The sequence below is a fragment of the Passer montanus genome, unplaced genomic scaffold (genome assembly GCF_014805655.1).
Source record: "Passer montanus isolate IOZ18808 unplaced genomic scaffold, ASM1480565v1 scaffold39, whole genome shotgun sequence".
NCBI classification, from domain to species: domain Eukaryota; kingdom Metazoa; phylum Chordata; class Aves; order Passeriformes; family Passeridae; genus Passer; species Passer montanus.
In genome coordinates this window covers 2,724,260-2,747,618 of record NW_024368707.1, presented here as the reverse complement: position 1 = coordinate 2,747,618, position 23,359 = coordinate 2,724,260, and the positions used below count along the sequence as shown (strand labels likewise).

General features: G+C 38.2%; 1 protein-coding gene across 13 annotated transcripts in view; it reads left to right on the top strand.

Moving 5' to 3' along the window:
* Positions 1–23,359, top strand: part of ZBTB20 (zinc finger and BTB domain containing 20) — a 473,219-nt gene that overhangs the window by 5,821 nt on the left and 444,039 nt on the right. For 9 of the 13 annotated variants that reach the window (XM_039717809.1, XM_039717822.1, XM_039717819.1 and 6 more), the window contains exon 1: positions 22,797–23,129. The exons of 3 other annotated variants lie outside the window; for them this stretch is intronic. The gene's annotated coding sequence lies outside the window, so the exon portion shown is untranslated. Of the gene's footprint in view, positions 1–22,796; positions 23,130–23,359 lie in introns of those variants that run through there. One more of the 13 variants, XM_039717810.1, reaches the window with a different exon arrangement.

Below are 23,359 nucleotides of genomic sequence, written 5' to 3'. Positions count from 1 at the left end.
ACACTTTCTATTTCGAGACACTGTAAATATTGGCCTTCAGAATAGCTTTGTGCAGTGTTTACCCACATCACTTTATGGAAGATGAAGAAAGCAGAAAATACCCACTGTTTCCAAAACTGGTGATAATTTTTAACTGCTTGTATTTTTGTATGCATCTTTTGGGACCCTGAGGCTTTATTTCCACCACCACTGGTTCTGTACACTTCCCTCTCCCACCGGTGCTGGTTGTAAGTTGCAGTCATTAAGCATAAGTACCTCAAGGTAGATATTAAACACTGTCAAGACTCGTGTAGAAGTTACAGCTTTTAGGTGCAGCAAAAACAGGGCAAAGTTCCGAGAAACAGGTTGGAAGTGCCTGAAGTTTGGGCCTCTAGAAAACCTGTCATTCTTCTCTATTTTTAAATGTACCAGAATGAAATTAGGGATTGAAATGCCAGGTGCTGCTGTTCTTCTGTTAAAAGCAGCAATATCTGTTTGGTTTAGCAGTTTTCTGTTTCATAACTGTAAAGTAAATAAATAAAATCTTTGTGCTGTTTAGGTGGAGTTTCAATGTGGGTTCCAGATTGTCTCCAAAACAATTTGTAGGACTTCTCCCCCATTGTAGTGTATGAATAACACCCACTGAACTCAATGTGAGGGTTTTTTATCGTGTGGCTGAAAAGAAGAGTCCCTATTTATAGCATTCAAACGTTGGCAGGTGCAAGACTGGTGAGAAATGTTAGTCTCACACATACAAACTAGTTGTTTAGGAGAGACTTCTATGTGGTGGGAGCTGCTCCTCGCTGGGCCGCTAGAATCAACAGCGTTGCTCAGTGGCTGTCTTCTTGTTGAGATCAATCAGCTTGCATTTCCAGGAGGGTGTGTAACGAAGAAGGGCCTGATGGTGCTGATTGCAGTAATATACTTAGCTATGGCAGCCTTAGCTATTATTTATAGAAGTGCTAATTATATCAATAGAAATAGCAATATTAATACTGTTAAGTGTCAGAATCCACGCTTGACAGCATGAACTAAACACAGCTACTGTGAAACAAAGCAGCCAGCTTGTCTCCCTTGTCAAACCACCAATATGCATTTCAGGAAGAGTACACACCCACCTTAATTGCTTGGGGTCTCACCATTTTTGCTCATCTTGTTATATCAGTATCATTTCAAGCTGAAAACTCACAAGACCGGCTGTTCCCATGAAGTGTAGACTGTATTCAAAGTCAGTCTGGAAAATTCAAACTGTGACTAAAAGTGTTATAGTGGATTCCAGTTTAAAGCTGTCATCCTACAATGCTGGAGTCTGCAAGTGTCTTGAAGTTCAGAATCTGACCCAAACTTTTTTTTTTTTTTTTTAGTCTGTATCCTACCACTTCTTGTTTACAACATAGTTGGTGAGGGCTCACGTAGATTTCAGTACCCACAGTTACCTTCAGACTACGTTACAGCCAGCCTTAATTGGCATCTTTTAAAGGGCAGAAATCATATTACCAAAAAATAAACAAAACTAAAAGAAAACAAGAGCATATTGAGACTTATTGTCTGGCTGCTTTTTTAACATTTAAAATATGCTTGATTTCCTGTCACAGCTCTTGTTACATCTGCCTACCTCTTGTGACAGTGTTTTAGACCGACTTCCCACAGGAGCTTACAAATCAAGCAGGTTAATGTCTTCATTAAAACTGAATAACAGTTTACTTTGGGAAAAAAACATATTAAATATTTCAGGATATTGAACACCAAACTACTATTAAGCTTTAACTAATGCATTTACTTTGCTAACACTTGCTCTCCGATGGGACGTGTAGCTCAAGTTAATGTCACTCGAAGTGATGTTTAAGACTTCATGAGAAAGTGTTTCCAACCCCTTCTAGATGATTTTACTCTAATTCTATCACTCTGTACTTGAGAAAAAGTTTTAAATAAGTTATTTCAGCAACTTGCCATCCTTATTTTGGAAGTGTACTGGGTATAAATATCTCCTTTAGAGTTTTAAATAATCCTTTCTATGTCCTAGATACATGTGGTGCATTGTGTAAAGAGAGTGACAGGCTGTTGGCCTCTGGACATATAAAGAATGTCCTTAGCATGCTTTGCCTTTGGGAGTAAAATGCAAGGATTGTTGCAAACAGAAAAGGTTTGGGTTTTGTCACCCATGACTGCAGTCTACCTTAAGGCATGACTGATTTAGTGGATCAGGGGGATAGAAATGGAAGCACATGGCCAGTAGGTCAAGGTTTCTCAGCTGGCAAGTGGAGATATTCTGTGTGGGCTACTCTTACTGCAGAACTGTGGACTTGTGTTGTTCTCTCTCTCTGTAGAATCCATTTGCAGTGATGCCATGTAGGACACAGGGGCATCCCATCAGTAATAGGAATGGGGTTTGTTTGGGTTTCTTTTGTTCATGTTGCACTGCAAATTCTGTTGGTGTAATTTGCTTCATCAGCTCTTTTGTTTTTGTTGGGATTTTTTTTTGACCTCTTCATTTGGCAGTCCTACAGTTTACTTATCTATTATCAGAGCTATGTCAGACAGTGATGCGTCATTCTTTCTGGATCCAACTGCAGCAGCATCCCAGTACATGATGCAATCAAACTACATTCCTCCACTGGCGGATTTAGACCAATCCTTTTGCAGTTTGTTAATGTATCCAAATCAAAGCCACTTTCAGTTCTAGGCTGTAAGAATACTGATACTTTGTTGTAACCCTTCCCATCGTTGGTCTGTAATAATCCTGGAGCTCTTCTGACATCCATTTAAACTCTGTGAACAGGTGATCTGTGAGTAAATCTCCCTGAGGAGTTACAAACTTTCTTAAATTATTTACATCTACTGTAGGAATTCTGTCTTGCATTGCATACTGGTTTGATTGCATAGATGATACAATATGATGCAGAAAGAAATGGAGAATGTGCCTAGAACACAAAGATATGCCTTATACTCATGAATATATTACATAAAAAATAATTCCTACTGTAATGCTGCTGGCTTTTGCTGTGTTAACTTCAGGGAAAAAAATTGTTCACAAAAACTTAGGATCTTGGTTATAGCCAGAAAGAAATTGTTGAGAAAGATGAATGGTTTAGAGAATAACTTATGCAATAGGTTGAAAATAAAAAGCCTGGTTTAACTACTAGTGGGTATCTGAAAGATGTCATTGCTCAGTGGTGATGTCCTGGAATATAATGAGCACTAACTCATCTCATTTGGCAAACATGGTCATTTCTGGAAGGACAGGAGATAATTAATGAGTGCACATGGAATATGAATTGTTTTTGTTTTAATTTTTTATTTTAACTCATGGTCACAATGCATTTAAGTTCAGTAGAGTAGGAAAAAAATAATAGTTTTAGTAGCATAATTCTGTAGGGCACTCCATTTTTTGAGTAAACAAATACAGATCACTATTTTCTTGAATTTACTGGTCATGCACATTTATTCAGTATATTGCCATTCAGACTTTTTAAGTAGTTCCACATGTCACATTTTTGGGAATTTTACATTTGTGGCTTAAAAAACAAGAATTGTTGTGCCTAATCCTGTCGTGCAAGATATATAAGACAGACCTGGTTTTGTTACCACGGTGGCTGAGTACTTGTACTCTTGTGGTGCAAATACATACTCAGGTTCACGATTTGCTTTCTGAAAGGCCTCATGGACATTTGTTAAGGCTTTGCATTTTGTTCCAGTAAAATGTAACATTTTGGTCAAAGAGTGTCAACTTAAATGGAACAGAATTACCAAAAAACCAAGGACTGAAATTAAAAGGGTTAATAACTCCCCTTTTTCAATGATGGCTCATCTTGGTGCCACTGGGAGACATTCACCCTCACATTCACTGGGAGAAATTCACACAGCCTTCCTGTCCCACTCGAGTTCTGTGGGTGCCATTCACTTGGGCTGATAATGTGGTGCTTTTTACCTGAGCAGCAGTGCTCCTGGACAGCATGATAACCTGGACCTGATCTGATAAGCATGCTAACTCCAGATTCCCAATTAGTATCGATGTTATTTGCATGTGTACATTCTAACAGGAGCTGGGGAGTCCCAGATACCAGTGCCCCATCCACTGCTGCTGGGTATTTTACATGCTGTAAAAGCAGTGCTGGCTCAGGAAGCTTTTAGTTAAAAAGGCAAGTCAGGAGAGAGGTGAGGGGAACAAAATGTTAGAATTTCCACTGTTGTGGTTGCAGACCAAGGCACAGGGAAAAATTGGTTGATTTTATTGGGATAATCCAGAGAAAGGAAGTAGAGGTTTTCAGAGGCAACTAACTCCCACTAAAGCAAGTATGAGAGTGATGTGCCAACCTGCCATTTGTGCCTTTGAAAATGTCCCCAGGGAGTCTATTGTAGAGCCAAGCATTGAACTCTGATCTTCAGCCCCCCACCAGACAATCGTTCCTTTCTGCTTTAAGTGTTTTTAATTGAAAAATACCATCTGAACAGTGTCTGTAAAAAATTACTTTTCCTCAGAACCTCCAAAAGAAAAGCAAAATGATGTGCTGCAGCAATAAATTAGCCAGGGATCAAAATAAAAACCACAGTCTTGTTATGAAAACCAGAACTGGTGGGTAAATACTGTGAATTTATGACACCACTGGAAAAATAAATCCACTCTGGTAAATGTTAATACTTTTAGAACTAAAGATTTTTGGTTTAATTATTAAACTATTCAAAACTCTTCTAAGCAGACTTTACATGCAAAAGCTACAGAATGTTTGAAAAAACATACAGAAGTTCACCCCTTGCTTTTCTGCAGGCACTATTTATATCTATGTCGGTGTTTGTTTCAGAGAAGAGAATAAAAGTCCACATGACGCTATCTTACTCTCCCCAAATAGCAGTAACACTCTTCCTTTTATATAGGGTTGCACCTATATTCACTCACACGTTCTCATCACTTTGTTAGGAGGTAGACTCTTTTCCCATTTTGCAGGTTGAGAAACCCTGGCAGAACTCAAGGTTACAGAAATCCAGAGAAATCGTGAGAGTCAGATTACACTGCTGGAGTGACCCATGTTCAGGCCACTCCAACACGTCCCCTAATAATATTTTACAAGCCTGAGCCATCTGTGTATGATGAGATCAGAAGTAAGGAAGTCTGTAGTTGCCAAGAGAATTTTAGCAAGCAGAATTGTACAACTACAAAGAAATCCTACAGCATCAACAAAGCAAGCTCAGAGAAATATTCACACTTAGCTGTTTTTGACTCTTTTAATTGGAGAGTGTTCTTGTTAAATTTTAAGGTGTGTGTTGCACACCTAATTACTGATAATATTGTGAGCTTTGCATAAATTATTAGTAGTCTCCAAAATGGGTAATTCCATATTTTGCAAAAGCGAGAAGACACTACTGCTGCATCTCCCAGTGCACATGGAGGGGTAGTCAACCCCTACATCTTGGTAGCATCCCAGTGGTTTGGCTTCCTTCCCCTCACAAACACACACACAAACACATAAGCTCAGAAGTGCCCCAAACAAGAGACCCCCCCAAGAATTCCCTGCCTACTTATGATCCATGAACTTCTTGCTATGTGTGCACTTCACATCAGTGAGATCGGGTATTAATTATGTCTTCCTTCTTTTACTTTGTGTAAGACGAACTTCACAAAAACAAATAAATACAAAGTACAGGCCTTTCAAATGCTCTCAGCATCAGTTTCACTCTTCTCCCTTTGAACACAACTGGGACTTGACTTGACTGGAGGTGGAATTAAGCCCACATTGAGCATTTTCAACACTTGCAGTCATAGAAGAATTTATAATCCTACAAAAGGGAATCTGAAGCTCATCAAAGGATATGCATCTTTAGCGCTCAAGAATGGTTCTGATTCTGGAACAGAAAGTCCCTTGAGCTGCTTTCTTGGTCACTATGGGTTAAGTTCAACTAGGCTTTCTCCCAGTTTGTTTTATTAGAAAATGGTATTTATTTGACTGTGGTATGCTACCTAAAATTGTTATAATTTGTTTCTGTATTTCCATAAACATTTCTGTGTTTGTTTTGGAAGAGTGGTTGCTTAAGAAAAAAAAAAAAAGCCAAGAAAGTAAGCTTAAAAATATATTGCTTGACTCCCATATCAAATTTTCTCTTGAAATCAGTGTATATAATTTTCCTATAGCAGCAATCTAAACAAAAGAAAAGAGAGGGAAGAGAGGCATTAGAATCTATTTTCAGGATGGCATATCAGACCACACGCACTTATGGGGTAGAATAGATTTATTATTTTGGGCAGTACAGTGGAACTTATGAGAAGCTTTCTTTTTTTATACAAAGTTAGTTCAGAGTAGATTAAAGTTTATTTCAAACTCAGCATATTTGACCTCAAGCATCATAAGAGTCATGTAGAATTGGCTCATGCTATTAAATTCCTACAGCGAACTCCATAATAATGATTAATTTCTTTCATAAACTCTCTTCATAATTAATACAGGTTTCATTGTGGGCACTGCTATTCTCATATTGATTATCTCTACAATTTAGATTGGACTCGTAAAATGATGTCTTTGTTTACTCTGATGGCCAGACATTTATTTTACTTGGATAACTCTCATCATTTGCAAACTGGACTGGAGATATTGCTATCATAGAAATTACAAATATTTCAGACCTAATCCATGCAAGAGCAAGGATAATTCTTTGGCACCTGAGATTAATAATACTTTGGTGTTTTCTGATGCTTCTCATCTGAGAATCTGAGTTCTTTATGAGCAATTAATTAAGCTTTAAGATACCCTTCTGAAATAGGAAAGCATTAGTGGACTCCTGCACTGGATAAACTCATAGTTAGAGATGTTGACTGACTTAGTTCAAGTCAGCTGTCCAGTTATCTACCTTCAAGATAGATATAACCCATATTTGCTGATTACCTATCTTACCTTTCAGTTCTGACTTTTTCTCACCTGGCATGACAATTTTCGATGTGGCAGAGTTCCCTTTGGCAAAATCTGCATTTTAAAAAATAGTAGTAGCTGGATATGCTTTAGCTGCTGGAACAAGTGTAGACCTTACTTGTTGCTTGTTTCTTTTAAAAAATAATTTGATTTCATTTCTAAGAGTCTTTTCTAAACTACAGTAAAATCACTAGACTTATAAGACTCTAATAATCCCTTGTAAAAAAAACCCTCAAAACATGACTTTCACATTTCAGACTTCAGAAGAAGCAGCTTTAATTGGAAAAGCATAAGATAGCAAATGATGGTATGGAGAAGGTAAAGAGCCACAAACCAGATTTTGTATCATTACCCTGTGCACTCCATGCAATGTTGTGCAACAGGTGAGCCTTTGTGTATGTTAATAATGTAAATCCACTTCATTGTAATATTAGAGGAAAACTTCTAACATAACTGAGAGATCTCAAGGTTGGAGGCAGTACACTTTGTTCAGTTCTGTTGCCCAGACCCTGAAGGGTCCCAAGCCCCATGGGAGCTGCTGAGTGCTTTTTGTTTTGTTAACTTCAGAGGGTGCTGGGGGGAAGTTGCAGTGACTGGCAGAAGTTAATCTTTGGAAAGCCTTGGAGACAAACAGGAATTCCATTTTTTGAGTTGAATTCAGCCATCCTGCTGTTGCCAAACCTACAAGCAGAAGGAAATGTGGATGTAAAAAGCAGCACGTATATACATATTAATGCTTCCAGTACAACATCCCCCATGCCTGAGGACAGTAAGTGCAACTGAGGACATGGTGAGGTTTACAAGAGTACCTCACATGTTGAGATGCTTTATAGTCCCCCCTGTGAATAGCCTAGCGAAAACCATATGTGAAATATAAATATACTGGGACTTAAAAATGGAGTTGCATTCCAGCCTTTTAAGTTAATTTTGTAACATGCAGCATCTGAGGGCTTAATGTGTGTTGTATCCAATGCTAGCTGAATACTGCAGGGCTTAATAAATGCAGTGTGTACTGGAGACACCATAGGGTCTGATGGAAGACGTGAAAGGAGGAGGAGAAGATGGTGGAAATAGCACATTTTAACGAAAGAACAAATCCGGTTCAAACCAACTGCGTTCTTGCTTCCTTCAGTCCGAAGGCAACAATGAACTCCCGTTGTCATGCTGAGTCAGTTGGCAGTGACTCACTTTATCAGTCTCAAAATTGTCCAGCATTTCATCAGAACTGGATTACACAATGGGTTTTTCCTTTTCCCCCTTATTTTTTCCCAATACACTTTTAGTATTAATAGACCCATAAATCATCTGATGTTAACATGTTTCCTCATTAACTTCTACTTTTTTAATTATAAGATTGATAATCATACAACTTCCCAAAGAGGGAAGTACAGTAATCCCAACCTGACTTGAAATTCTCAAGGAAAAACTTCCGTAGTTATGTGATTCTCTCAGTTAAAAATAAGTTAAAGCCTTTTGTTACTTTCCACAGGATATTGGCATAGCTAACATATGCTCACAATTGTTCAGCTGAGGTATGCGTTCTCTGTTGGGTGTGGAGAGAAAAGTTGTATGTGGAAACAGCAGCCAATGTATCAAAGTTGAATTTTTCTCTCCAGCATGACTTTTTTGGGTTCTTTTCTGCCACAGCCTATTGGAGGAAACACTCAAATGCAGTATATTATCCACTGAAACAGCACACACAAATGATGTGGTATATTTTTTGGGCGTATTTATCCCTTGAACACAAAAAGACACGTTACCTAAAATGCAAAGTGTGCGATTCTGTACTTAAAAACAAGAACATCTTCACAGTCTCTGTAGTTTGTGAAAAAATTTAGGTCTATGAGGCTTTATATCTAACTCTGCATATTGGTGCGCTTCACTAGATTCTTTGATTTTAGCACCTATGCTGTTACACAGTTTCAATGAAGGCGATATGAATAAACTAAAAATGTGTAAAAAGTGATGCTGAGTTGGCTGGACAGCAATGCATCTGTTCTAAAATCCAGCATTTCTAAGTTCAGCCATCTTGTTTGCCCTAATTTAACATCTGTATTTTCCACCTGCATGATAAAATTAATTGTGTTCAATCAAATAAATTTTTTAATCACATATTCAGGACAAAATATATATCTTCAGTTTTTAATCTTACAATGCTGGAGATAGCTGGAATATGTTCAATGATGTCTTATCCTGGGTTTAATCCCATCCGTCTGTGTTTCAAATCCATCCTGGTGGCTATGAAATGGAAGGCTTCCAAGAGTCTTTGAATAATTTTTTAATTTTGTTCTTCAGTGGTTCTAGTTCTTTGTTGTTAATTAGATCAAACCACATTTCCACTGAGGCTGTAATGGTAGTGTCATCAGCCTGTAATCTGTCAAGTCCCTCTGAAACCTCCTTCAACTGCTTTTGTAAATTTAGTACCTCTCTGTAAAGTTCCTTGCAGAGAAAAATGTGTGCTATTTTTTGATCAAAGTCCTTCTTGTTCTCAGTGCAAATTTCAAGACACTTGTTGATGCAAATGCAGAATCACGTGTTCCTGAGAGGAACACTGAGTGTCTCTGGGAACTAGGGGCACTTTTTCACTCAGGTTACCCTTTTCCACTGGGGTTATCCAGCCTGCTGGTAATAGCAGATTTGTCTTTAGGCTCTATAGTACAGGTTTGGAAGAATTTGGCCATTACTTTTTCACTTAGTGTGGCTGAAATACAGCACTGAGCAGCCATATATCAGAAGCAGAAGAAATAGTTTTAAACATTCTTGTTTCAATTTTTTTTTCTGTCTAACCAAATAGTAAAGACGGCTTTCTCATGCATTTCTCGTTGCTGCATGATATCTTTGGTAGCACTGCACCAATATCTGTGGTTTTCATTTTTTAATGGCAGCATACAAAGACATACATTTCATTGTCTGTAAATTTGTGGTCATTAGGAGATCACTTGTCATGTTCAGATAGCCAACCTGCACTAATGTCACTGTTCAATGCTGCTGCTACTTCTTTTATTATCCTCTTGTTTCTTCTTTTGGAGATTTTTGTAGTGGACAGCTGAATTTACAAGTCTCTAAAATAAATGTTTCAATCATTGCTATCAGTTGCTCCTTTTGTGTTCCACTGAAGGCAACATCATTAAGACAAAATAAGGTTGCATCTGTCTTGTTAAGCAGAGATTTTTCTTTACAGCATAATCAGCTGGTAAGCTTCTTTCTGGGTCTTCAAGACACAAAGGTGTCTAATGTTTAAGAGCATCTAGGAGATTTGGAACACATTTAAATCATCATTGCAGCTACGTTTAATAATGATAATGACAGCATTAAAACATCTCATTTATAGGATCATGAAACTCATCAGAGTCCTGCTTCAGTAGTTTCACTTAAAAGAACATCTCATCTTGAAGAGTCTACAAAAATGAATTATCTGCATTTTTTGAGATGGATATGAAGTCATCCTAACTTCTTGAACAATTTTGACAATACCCAGACTATACTGTTAAAGAATTATCTTTGATTTTGTCACTTTGGTACATGCATACACTTGTTGCTTTCTCCAACTTCTCTTGAAGTCAGATAAATGAATTTTTTTACTTGTCTTAACCATTAAGTTCCAGTTTGTAATATTGGTATCTTTAATATTAACCGTAGGGCAAGAAGCCTGCAGTCTGGATTTAACAGGTAGGATTGAAAAGCTAGGCGAGAGTGCTGGCTTTTGTTAGACTTGTTATAGAATACTCAGATTACTTAATAGACATTTTTAGATACTAGAAGTATTGTATGTTCATGTTCAAAACTTGGTTTATTACTCTTTTTTTAGCATAGTTTGAAAAATTATTCCATTGACTAGCAGCATCTCATCAGGCGCTGAAAGTGTTATTCCCCATGTAAGTAGGAAGGCAAGAGTTTATGTTTTTTGCTGTCTTTTAAGAGGGACAGGACTGCTTTACTTGTGTCACTTTCCTGTTGAGTCTTAGAATGTTTAAATTTCTCATTTGCAGATAGAAAATAGAGCCTGATTTTTTGCGCATCACTTCTTCCTATTCTTTGTTATTTTCATGTAAACATTTCTAAGTGTCAGATCCTGAATAGTCAGCACTGGATTGTTTCTGTATCTGACATTGTAAATATAGGTAACATGACTCATTGACTCTTTGCCAAACTATATATAAGCAACCACTGCAGCAAAATGTTGTAACATCTTCCCTGGGTCTATTGTGAGGGGCTAGCAGGCCATTTCTGCTTTTGAAAAACCTCTAGCTATGTCTTTCAGGGCTTTGTCTTACCAGTTACATCTGTGTGAGTTTTGATTTGGTGTTTACATGGGAGAGCATGGGGAGCACCCCTCTAAAAGCCTGTGCAACTCAGATGCTTTCAGTTGCCGAAAAAAGAAAAATATGCTAATTTACCAGTACCATACAGTTTGTTCTGCTTTTGTGCATATTTATCATATTTAGTGGTTCTCAATAGTTCATTGCCTTTTCTTGCCTCTGGGAATTTTTGTTTGTTTGTTTTTTCAGTCTCTCTCACAGCTGCAAAGTAGTGCCAGTAGTGTGCAAGGCCAGGTTGGATGAGGCTTTGAACAACCTGCTCCAGTGAAAGATGTCCCTGCCCAAGGCAGGGGGTTGGAACTGGATGATCTTTAAGGTCCTTTCCAACCCAAACCATTCTATGATGCTATGATTACCCTCTCTGTGCAATCTTAGGTGTAGTTCTCCTAAATGAAAATCCAGCTATCAGTTTTACAAGTAACTACTTAAACTGTTTATTGACATTTTCTCAAAGATGGAAGTGCATATACTGCTTTAAGAGTGAGAAGGACGTATCGGGTACCGCAGGAAATTCCAAGAAGCTTTCTGTGGGTTGAGAGCATGGCCACAGTGGGAGAAATGTGTGGAGTGGTAACTGTGTGGGATGGTTGGCTCTTTATCCATCAAGTCCTTCCCTGTCACCACAGGGATGGTCTTAGGCCCAGAGCTCTGCTTAGAAATTCCCAGGACTTGATCTAATCTTGAGTGCACATGAGAGGAGTGAGGACTGAAAGGCTGAGTTAGCAGGAAGGAGTTGGAGAATGAAGGTGCTAAGAGGAGCAAGGTAAAGGCTGCAACTGAGCCATGCTGTTTTACTGTACTTTTTTAATTACCTGCCACAATCCACTGCCTATCCCAGACATGTGCAGATTTCCATGATAAGCCTAAAGACCGCTGTAGGAAATACTTTTTTAACCCAAGTAGTTGGATTTATTTTTTTGAGCAGAAGGATTTCAGTTCAAAGTAAACCCTGTGATGTTAGGGGTGCTTATGGCTACTCCTGGAACACTTGAGTAATTTCTGGCCATTTCATTGTGACAATTGAGTAATTCGTGGTACAGTGTTTTACTTCCAGCTTTATGGTCTGCCTTTGCCACAGTTTTCAATCCCTTTCCTAGTCTTTAATCTACACTTCTTTTTAGCAGTTAGAAAACAAACTTGAAGCATCTTCTTTTACTCTAGTAGGAAGTATTTTTTTTTTACTCCTTGAGGAGACTGAGATAACTTTATGCACTTTTTCCCTTATTTTATTCCCAATTTTGCCTGTCTTGTTCCTTGATGGCTTTCATTCTTCGATCAATTCCACCAATTTTAATTGGAATTTTTTTTCCTGTCTTCTCTTGTGATAAAAAGATATTTTCAAGTAATCTCCTTCTTTAGGCCCAGTGGTGAAAGGGCTGTCTTTGGGAATTTGGACATCTATTTTCCATTAAAATGAATGGAATGAAGTGTTAGTGTCTAGCAGGGATTTGAACACCTTCGAGCTATTGTGAAGCAAGTATTCTTACATCTCTGAAAGTGAACTCTTGTTGTAGATAGGGATGGATAATGTTAAGCTTTGAGACCTGTGGATGGTGTTGTAACATGAATGTGGATAGAATCTGTAAGTCAGATTTTTGGGTTTTATTTGTCTTGCACATAACTTTTCTCAGAGGAGTAGCCTGTAGTTATGCCAAAGAACTTACAGCATCATTAAGTACCCAACACTAAAAATTCATAGCAATTGTTACATCTTGTCTGCTCCAGAAAATGATGTAATTTATCACTTATCTTCATATGTTGAAACAGAGGTCAGACTGAGTTGACTTTTAGCAGTATGGTGAACTGGTGCTTTTGTTCTCTGGTGGTTGACTTCTTGTGCTCCAAAATTACAGCTTTAATTTAGGATGTAAAAAGCTTGTAGTCTGCCTGACTGTGAGGTTCTAATTAAAGATTGCATTAGATGTGAGCTGACACTTGTTTGTTTCCAGTCAGTCTCCTAATACAAGAATTCTTGGATGTGTCAAGCAGTGTTGACTCTGAAGACTATTGTCAGTCATTTCAATGTAGAAACTATTTACTGCTTCACTGTTTTTTGGTTTTTTTGTTTTGTTTTTTTTTCTCAAGAAATAAGGCAGGAGAAAGAAGAGATAATAATGTCACATAGGCCTTCAGCATTGTCACATTTTGATACTTGGAGCTCAGAGTACTGTTTATGTTGAAACAGCAATATAGGAGAGTAATGCCCCATAAATTCTCTTCATTATAACCCTGTGGCTACTTTTCTCATACCTGCTTTAAAGATGCTTGCATGATCTGCACATGGTGCCTAAACAGGCAGTCTCAGCTCTCATGACTGAGAATAGCTGTGCTGCACCAGGTAACCATTAACAGTTTGCTCACAGTTTGCCCCCATAATCCCATATCTGAGAATCCCCAGTGAATTTTTATGGTACATTGCAGCTTTATTCTGGGAATCCCTAGGAATTTCAGTCTGAAACTCATTTGTTTACTCAGTTGGATGGATGTGTGATGTATAGCTCAATATTTATGTGGGGTTTCTATCAGACCTGATTTTCTTCCCTTGCTTGATGCCTGGCCCTCAAATGATTTCCTGAAGTGGTGAGAATTCCATGTAGCTGTAGCGGTACTACCTTTGTTTCTGAAACAGAAAGCATAAAGGTATATTGGCATTTATGGTTTTAACATCTGTGATATTATCACAGTGTGTTAAAAACAAATGTCGATGCATTCTGAGACTACAACAGAGACTACTTAAAGTCATATTTGTATCCTGATTCTTACCAATATTTTGTTGGCTTCAGGACAACTCAACAAATGGAACAGTAGGACAGCAAAGTACCAGTTAATATAAAGTTATCTTTGTTCCAACTTCTGTTTATTTTGCTGAGTTTTTTTTGTTGTATATTATCAAATGGTTTCACAATGTGACCTCTGACTTTGAAACAAAACAAATTAAGTGTTAGTTAGTACTGATTAGTGCAATGTTAACATTGATTCTTTATTTACTCAAAAATCAGGAAATTAACGTTCCTCTGACAAACTTAATTATGCCTAATTGCACAGATATTACAAAGGGGATCTCTCATTATATAATCATAGATAATCCTGGTAGCAATAAAAAAATCTTACAGTCCTAGCTAATATTTGCAAAGAAAGTTATAGAAGAGGAATCCTTTGACCATAAAATAGTATCTGACTTGGGCTAGTTACAAAACCTGACTGAAGAGTGGCATTGAAGTTGGTACACTTTGTTTCTATTATATCATTTTGAAAATATTATGTCACCTTGTTCTGTATGTTCTAGTTCTCTAATGAAAGGCCCTTTTGTTCAAACACAGGCAAAATAAAAGTGTTTTTTGTCTATAGGATACCAAAGCTCATTTCTGTCAGACTTACACCACCACTAACCTTGCTAGATCTTCCAATTTTTGACAGGTTTGATTGAGAGAAAGGTTCTTATCTCTGTTCTTGTGTAAAATAAGACCTTAATAAGAGGCTTAATTTTCAGTTACTACAACTTTTTGCTTTTAATTTCTTTGGCTTTAAATAACAAACTCTCATCTATTCCTTTCAAAATTAACTTCAATTAATACTTCAGGAAAAGAAATGCACCTCTAAATGTGTCCTTTAAAACAGCTGAGCAAACTGTGTTCACTATATCAAAAAATATTCTCCTTCAGGCTAAAACTAAAGGACAAATTGGACCCAGTCTAGTTTTTCTAATAGAGCTTAGCTTACATAAAGAAAAAAAAATAAAAGAAAAAGAAAAAAGAGACCAGGACATTCCTTTTCTTTGTTACATTTAGTGCATCTTGGTTCTTTATTCTTCAGCAAGATCTTTGATTAAATGTTTCAAAGGTGAAAAGTCCTGCCCATATACACATACAAAAATAATCCTGAGGTGGTCTACACATAATCAAGGTTTGTGAATGTGAGACTTCTTTACCTATAGTTGGTGGCACTGATTTTAGCAAAAAGGTTACATCATTACTTGTGTTTCCTGTGTGTTTGATACAAGGCTCAGCAGTTGTTTGCTGTTGGAGTGGGCTTCTGAGGCTATCAAAGATAAACCTTTGCTTGATGTTTTACTAATTTCCATTACTTTACTGAATGGCCTCACAATATTTAGTTAGTCCTGAAACAGAATCAGGCACTTTTTTGTACTCACAGCTCAGAGCCATGTGGCCTAAATGCCCTTAAGTCCCTGGGCTTTATGTTTTCTGTCAGCTGGCAGAGGGATTCTAGGGGTGCATATCCAGAAACCCTAAGCACAGGGACTTAGCAGGAATTTGGGCTAGCTGACACTGGATGCCATGGTGAAATGTGGGGCTGAACTGCTTCAAAGCAAGAAACAAGCCAAAAAGTTTTGAGTGAAAGTCCAGACTTTTCATTAACTTACAACTTCAGTTTGCCTGGTAAAAGCATTGGTTTAACCTTGCCTAGAATACATGGAGAAAAATCTTATAGAGGAACTTTCTCACTGTATGACTGTATTTGAGGAAAATCGTCATACATCCATTGAATGGATGTCATGGTGAAGTACTATTCATATTAGATTAATAATGCCACTTAGTATTGTTTCTTTCAAATATTACAGCATTATTGTACATACTATGATTTTTTTGTTTTGGTCATGCATCCTTAGCTTTAAGAAAATACGTAAAGAAATTTCTAGTTTTAATAATTGCATAAAAAAGCTTTAAAAATGCTACTGATCATAACAGAGATTCTAAAAAAAAATCCCTGACTTTTAAGACAATCACATTTTAGAACCTACTAAAGAGTTTTTGAATGCTTGCCATGTCAACACTCTTTGTTGTTTTTTTGGTAGAGAAGTTTTTGTCCACTTCATATATAGTCAATAAATGTTCACGTATGAAATTTCCATCTTCATACCTCTGATACACTTACATTACATTTTTGTTTTTATTTTTCCAGAAATGGCTATTCATTTGGGGGGCAGTATTCTCAGATGTGATATTCTAAACTAGGAGATAATTACCTCTTGAATGAGTAGCATCTTTGAAAATGCTGACATAAATATTTTCCAGGTAGAATGGATTCATGCTGATAGGCTTATGAAAATATTCAGTTGCACCCAGAGGGTAAAATAACAGCTTCCAAAATATTGCTAGTGATGTGTCTCACTTATTTCCCTCATCTAGATCAGATCTTCATTCATGATAAACTTAGTGCATCTCAACTGCTACAACAGTCACTAGAGTTGCAGAATTTTGTGTTGGTTTGTTGGCAGTTTTTTCCCCTACTATTTAAACAAGGTAAAAGTAGAAATGCTTGCCCCTTGAGCTTCAGAATTTTCACTTCTGAAATCATTATGACAACAATCAATAGTCTGCATGCTCCTTAACTTTCTGTGGCAAAAATAGAAATCTTTCCTGGTTATCCTGGTTATCTGGCAGAAGAGAGTGATGAATGTGCATCCTGATTTGTTTGTTACCAAAGCTCCTTTCTTGTGATAAAACTACTTTTTAGTATTTGTTGTTCAGTTTGGGATGGATTCAGTGTGGATTTTCATAAGTAATTCATCAAATTTCTACTCCTTAAATGTTGGCTGAACTGCTACATGTCTCTATACTGGAATTAGAGGTAACCTTTGGGAACTGTATAGTTATAGAATAGAGGGTGCACCCCCTACAACGCACTGGGCTATGTAATAAGATCTAACTTCATTGTAACTCCCCAGCTTGCATGAGGGCCTGGCATGTTAGCTCAATAGCTAAATTGGTCACTAATGGCCTGCCCATGTAAATAAAGGTAATATCCCAGCACCCTATAAGTGGAGAGGATGAACATATATGTATAGCCAAGGCTACAGATAACTGCACCTTGTTAGGAGTTAAATAATTGGAACACAGTCTACACAGAAAGCTAAATTAGCTTTCCAGGACAGAAAGCTAATAACACATGGGCATCCCAAGTTTATGTGCATGTATATCTAAAGGCTTTTTGTATGGTTTTGGTTTTTGAATTGGAAAGTGATATGTTGGTATGATACTGTCTTCTGGAGTTGATGAGGACTCTCAGTCCCTGTAGGTGGTGATTGATATACACCAGTGTTGATGAATATAAAAGCAAGGGATTTGCCTTGCTGGGACAAAAATTGTTAAGTTGTGAGATCTCGCTCTCACAATTTACTGATGTAGCAGTAACATTTGCCCAACACAGCATTAGAGAAATGTATGACATGGGATGATTATGCAACAGAAACACAATTTTGCAGCCTTAATGCAAGGTGGCCTAGGGGAACAGTCATTATGCAAAGTGTTCCTCCGCTGAAGTACAGGTAGTGCCATCACAAAGGAAAGTGGGTATTTGGTACACACTACTTGCACACAGATTTGCACAAATCTATTTAAACTGTTGGAGACATATCAGCTTTGCATATGGTTTATTATTCAGGACATTCTGAGATTAAAAAACAAAACCAAAACAAAACAAAACAACAATAGAAAAGCCAGTTCTGGTTCAGTAAATGCATCCCAGTCTTGTCAATCAGCTGGGCTGTCTGAGTGACTGATCCATAGAGGCAACATAGACTGAACTTCTGATCAGGAAAGACTAAAATCCCAATTTCACTTGCTGTTCTCAAAAGGGTGATTAACTTTTTCCTTTTTTTTCCGATCTGTAAAATGAGAATGACAGTAGTTTTGTTGCCAAAAGTTGTGAGATTTGATTTGTTTATGATTACATGCACCTGAAATATGGTATGATGGACCAAAGTTGCTATATTAAAGGAAAGCATTACTTATTTGGAGGTCTGGCACTAAGTAGTGATTGCTGAGAGGGAGAACAATTGAGATTCTTTGCATGTTGAAGGGCACCAGAAGTGCACTGTATTTCCTCTTTTCTGTCCTCAGCATCATCGCAAGTAAATCTGCAGGAGTAAAGAGCTTTGTGTGGTCCTTCTACGTTTTTCGTTGGCCCCTGCTGATGTAAATCAAACATACTGTCCTCCTGTTATCTTCAGGTTTAAAAACCCTATTTTTAATCATTTCATACAGGTATCTAATTTGAATCAGCCTGCCACACTGCAGGACTCTTGAGCTTTTTTAATTGGCATCTCTCTCATTACATTTGCAAAAAGTTGCAGAGACACTGCAGGACACCAGTAGAGACATGTGAATCACCAATCCTGTTGGGCTGGCAACAAGATGGTGTGATACACCAGGGGAGTTTCAGAGACCTGTGGATGTGGTTAAGGGGACAGAGTGGAAGCAATCAAGTTCAGACATGTTGCTGTGATTGTTTCTAGGTCCTGCCTATACCGTCTGAAACTAAACTGTCATGGAAGCTTGCCTGGGATTTTTCACAGTAGTAGGATGTTAAACCAGCCTGGTTTCTAGGAGCAGTTCCTGGGATTCTGGTAATGAAGAGCTCCCTGAAGGTTTTAATGGAAATGTTGTAGGGCAAATATGTGAAGTACATCAAAATCAGTGTTTTAGCCCATCAGAGAGATAGGCAAGGTACCCAACCAGTTCATGGAGTCAGTCTTACTTAAATTTCTTCAGCATTTGAAATCAACCCTTAAGTATCTGCTAAGAGGCTATTTTTTAATTTTTTTTTTTTCCTGAAGGAAGTAGTTCTTATCCTCAGACATGTTTACATGATGCTGTGACTCCTTTTCCAGTTTTGGCTGCCAACAAGATGTGTCTAAACTTAGCATGTTGGTGTGCCTGGAGACATTAAGTGGAGAGGAGAGACTAGAGCAGTCTAGAATATGTTATTTGGCACTGAAGTACCTTCCTTCCCTCTCAGTCCATCATCCAGAATCTTGTCATTTGCAGCAAAGTATTTCACAGTTCTGGTGAACACTCTGGTTTTCCCTATCTTCCCCTTACTACTGAAAATCAGGGCTCTGCAGCTCTCTGGCAGAACTGGAGACGGGTGCTCCAGCTGTACCAAACATGCCAATCTTTTACCTGCCTTTATGGTGCTAGTAATTTGGGTTTTTTTCATTCCTTTGGAGGCTTTGCTAGAGGGGTTAGGGCTCTTTTGCCTCCCTAATGAGAGTTGCTAGAAACTAACTCTGAACTGAGAAAACAAGTTTGCAGAAAAAGAAAGGCAGGAGTATCATCTACTGGGTAGACCAGCATTGCTTGTTCTTGCATTCAGGATGGATATTGCAGAATTTTACTAAGCCAGAGGGAGCTCTCTGTTCCAGCCTTTCCATGGGGTGATACCATGTGTGACCTAACCAAAATTTGGTGTCTGTGCTGTGGGAGATGTACGATGCTGGCACATGACAAGGCTTGCTTGCCTGTGCTGCATGACCAGGCTGTGTGACTGCCATGCAGGCCCTCTCCGTCACACAGCAGGTCTATGTCCAGTCCTGGGACAGAGCTGAAAGCTGCCATCAGCCACACCTTCTCCTGCTTCTTGCAAATGATTCAAGTGCATAGCCATTGACCTTCTCATATAATGGAGAGGAGGAACTGCAGGCCCACAGGAGTGTGGTATGCTAGTGAGCAAGCTTTCATTGAGCATTTTGAATCAAGCAAATGGGCAGTTTTATGTTGGCAAAACATTAAATCAGGATTCTCCATTCAAACCACACCACTCAGGATTTTTTAAAAAAATTGTTTAGATGGACTAAATGATTAATAAGACAATCCAGAATTGAGCCATTGATGGTTAGGATCTAAGTCTAAGAAAGACTTTCAGGCAAGGAACCAGTTGTGCAAATCACATCTTGTGGGTTTTTTCATTCAGGTCAAACATATATTTGGATTTTATTAAGATTATGGTTAATTTGATTAATTTCTGATTGAAAGCCAAAACTAGCTTAAGTTGGAATCTACTCCATATTTGCTTTCCAACAGTCCTGAGGTTTGAAAGTGTTTGGTTTAGTTCTATAGTTCTGTGAGTACACAAACCCCATGCAACTTTGGAATGTGTGGCTTTGGGTTCCAGTTTGGGTCTGGCCCTAAGCTTTGTTCTAAGTGTGTAGAACTGGGCTCAGTTCTAGTGTTCTTAAAGAGATTCAGACTTCCTCAAAACATGAGGAAATTTGGCCTGTTACCCAGTCTCAGATGCATATATGACATCTCTAGAAAGTTAAGAGAAAAGTTAAGGATCTAGGTGCCTTCCAACTTACAGGTTTTGAATCTGGATCAATTGCAAGTCTGAGCATTTTTCAAACTTTAGTGTTTCTGACTCAGTACACATTTCAATCTGACTGTCTTAAATTTGAAGGGTTCAAGTCTGTTTTTTTGTTGGTACATTTTAAATATCTCTAGATTTGTATGTGTAAGATTGGTAGGACAAAGGAATTAATGTTAGTTGGGGTCATACATTCCAGGCTGCTATGAACTTCTCACATCTGATATCCTCATTTTGGTGTAGACCTGGTTTTTAAATTTTAAATTTCAGAGACTATTCCTATTATTTGAACTGAATATGAGAATATGAAAACTTGTGATTTTCATCAGCTGGCTTTGATACAAGTCCCCTTGACAAAGTATTTATTTTTTTCCCATAATATTTGCCATCATAAAACTCTGACAGATGCCAGGCCGAGATGGGAAGACTCTTCACATATTTACAGTACCATCTACTCATGGAACTACAGTTGAGTCTGTTTTACAGATGGAAAAACTGAGGCAATGACTGCTCAATTGGTACTTACACAGCCAGATCGAGTTACCACAGTTAGAAGCAAAGTCTACAAATGCCCCTTCTGCTTTCCTGACCTTACATACCCTTCAATAAGGTGATTATGGTCATAAAGTCCAGAGAAGAAAATATGTAATATGACTAAACTTTTGTAATATATATTTAGAGTAACCTGGAAGCTGCCTCTGCATATGCCAGGTGTCTACGTAGCTAAATATTGCAGAAGGAGTTGAACTAAGTCATCTATTAGAGCTTTTTACTCTTCATATTTTACCCTAAGGTAAGAGAGGCTGTGTTTTGATGAAAAAACTAATGAAAATTAACCTTTTGAAATAAATTACTTAATCCTTCTGTATTTACTGTACATCTGGATAAAACCAGAATGTTTATAAGCGAAATACAAAAATGTGTACCAGTGAACAAAACTAATCGAATTCACCAGTCACCAGGCTGGTTAATATTATAAAGACTCTGTGAATCATGAATATCTAGCCAGCCTGAGGGTACAAATCCATGAATCTAGGAAGTTTACCTGTCTCTTTTAGTCAGCAGGCTCTCCCTTTTCCATCACTACAATTTAGGCATATATTGCCTAATAATAAATGTGATAATAAAAATGTAGTTTGGGAAGCAGGATGTTGTAATAGAGCTTTAGATCAAAAGTAAGATTCATTTTACTTAATTTAGCCAACTACAAGCTAGCTGCTTAGCCTAATCTAGTTGTGTAGGCTCCCTCTTTAGTGGGGAGACAGAGAAAGCTGGGATGAATTGCGTTTGGGAGGTGCCTGTCTCTCCACTGACAATAGAGGGAGCCTACTCAACTGGCTTAGGCAGGATACTTAACTTTTAGGTGGGTATGAGTTACTTCAGGAAAAGTCTGATTTGCTTCAGGAGATTTGAATTCTCATTTGTTTTCCTACTGATTTACAGCATAACCTTGGTAATATCACTTAATTTTTTTTTTTTTTGGACCTAGTATCTCCATCTAAAAAATACCCTATGGATAAAGTTCTTGGGGAACATTTTCCAAGGATGAAATACAGGTGCAAAATTTTTTTTCCCTGATTTTCCTATTTTGACATGTCTGTAGTTGTCATTAAAATAAATAGAATTTTTGTGACAGTGTAAGTTTATGCGTGATAAGAAGCAGAGCTGAGTGAGAATTATTTTAGAAGCAGCATACATCTTCAGATGTGACAGAATATTGTAAAAATAAAAATATAGTAAATGGTTACATGTATTGTTTCTCCTATCTTTGGTTCTCCGTCGCACCTTCTAACACCCGTCCGTCCTCTCTCCTCCCCCCAGCAAAAATATATAGGGAGTGGGGAGAACATTCTTCAGATTAGACCTGTATTTTAAATAACCTTGGCCTGTTTGCAACTGGGAAAATGTTTTTTTACTTGAGAGATTTATTTCTGTCCTTGTAACACCATGTACTATATGCATTGCACCTGTTCAGACATAAGCACAGCACATTATTATAGCTGTAGGGGCAGAAGCTTCCCAATATATATTTTTTGAAAGGAGAGAATGCTAGGGAGAATAGCCCTCTCTTTTCAATTGTTTACCGAGCAGTCTCTTAGGAAGACTTCTTCCTCATCTAGATCAATTTTCCCTGCTCCCCTATTGTCTGGGGAAACCTATCTCCAGGAGCGTCTTTCTTGAAAGATCTCATGACTTTAAAATCATCAGTGGGCTTTGTGTAGTCTGCCTGTCAAAAGAGATATGTTTACACCTTCCCTGCATGTGTTAGAGCTATAAGGTTACGGAGCAGAATGGCTGATACGTTTCGGCGCTCCATGCTAATATGCACAAAAAATGTATTTATGATAATCATATGGACTGTCTGAAACAATGCATTCCAACATCCTGTAACATAAATAAGAAAGGTGGAGCCAGCCGGCACCGAAGTGTTTATTTGCCAGCAATCCCGCTCAGCCCCGTATACCTTTGCTACGCCGCCTCAGCCTGGCAGTATTGAACCTGTTGCTGCATTAGCCGAGTTGTATTTTGCTAGATAGGGGAAGGAGGGTTGTCTGCTGTCTGGGAGGAGGGCTTTGTCTGTGTGCGCCTTTCTCTCTCTCCCTCTCTCGCTCTCCCTGTCTCTCGCACTCTCGCTCGCTCTCGCTCGCTCTCTCTCGCTCGCTCTCCCTTTCCCGTCTCTGTGGTTTGTAAGGTAGGTTGCAGTGTGTGTATATACACAACATCAAGAGCAGGAAAATGGACTCATTAGGGAGGCAGGCAGTCATTACCACTCACACTGTACTTCCAGGGAGACAGCGACTATGAGGAGACAAACTGAGGACTGGGGAACAAGGTAGGCCAGTCAACTTTTATAAAACATAAAAGAATAAAGCCTCTGCTCTCCTTAAACCACCACCAGTTCTTTATTTCCCCCCCCCCCGCCCCCCCTCGATTTTTAATTTAGAGATGTAAGTTTGCCAGACCAATTTGCTAGCTTAAAATTCGGAACATCTATAGAAGGCCTTACCCTCTGCAAATGTCCCCCCCCCCCCCCCCCATTTTTTATATTGGTGGCCTGCTTTG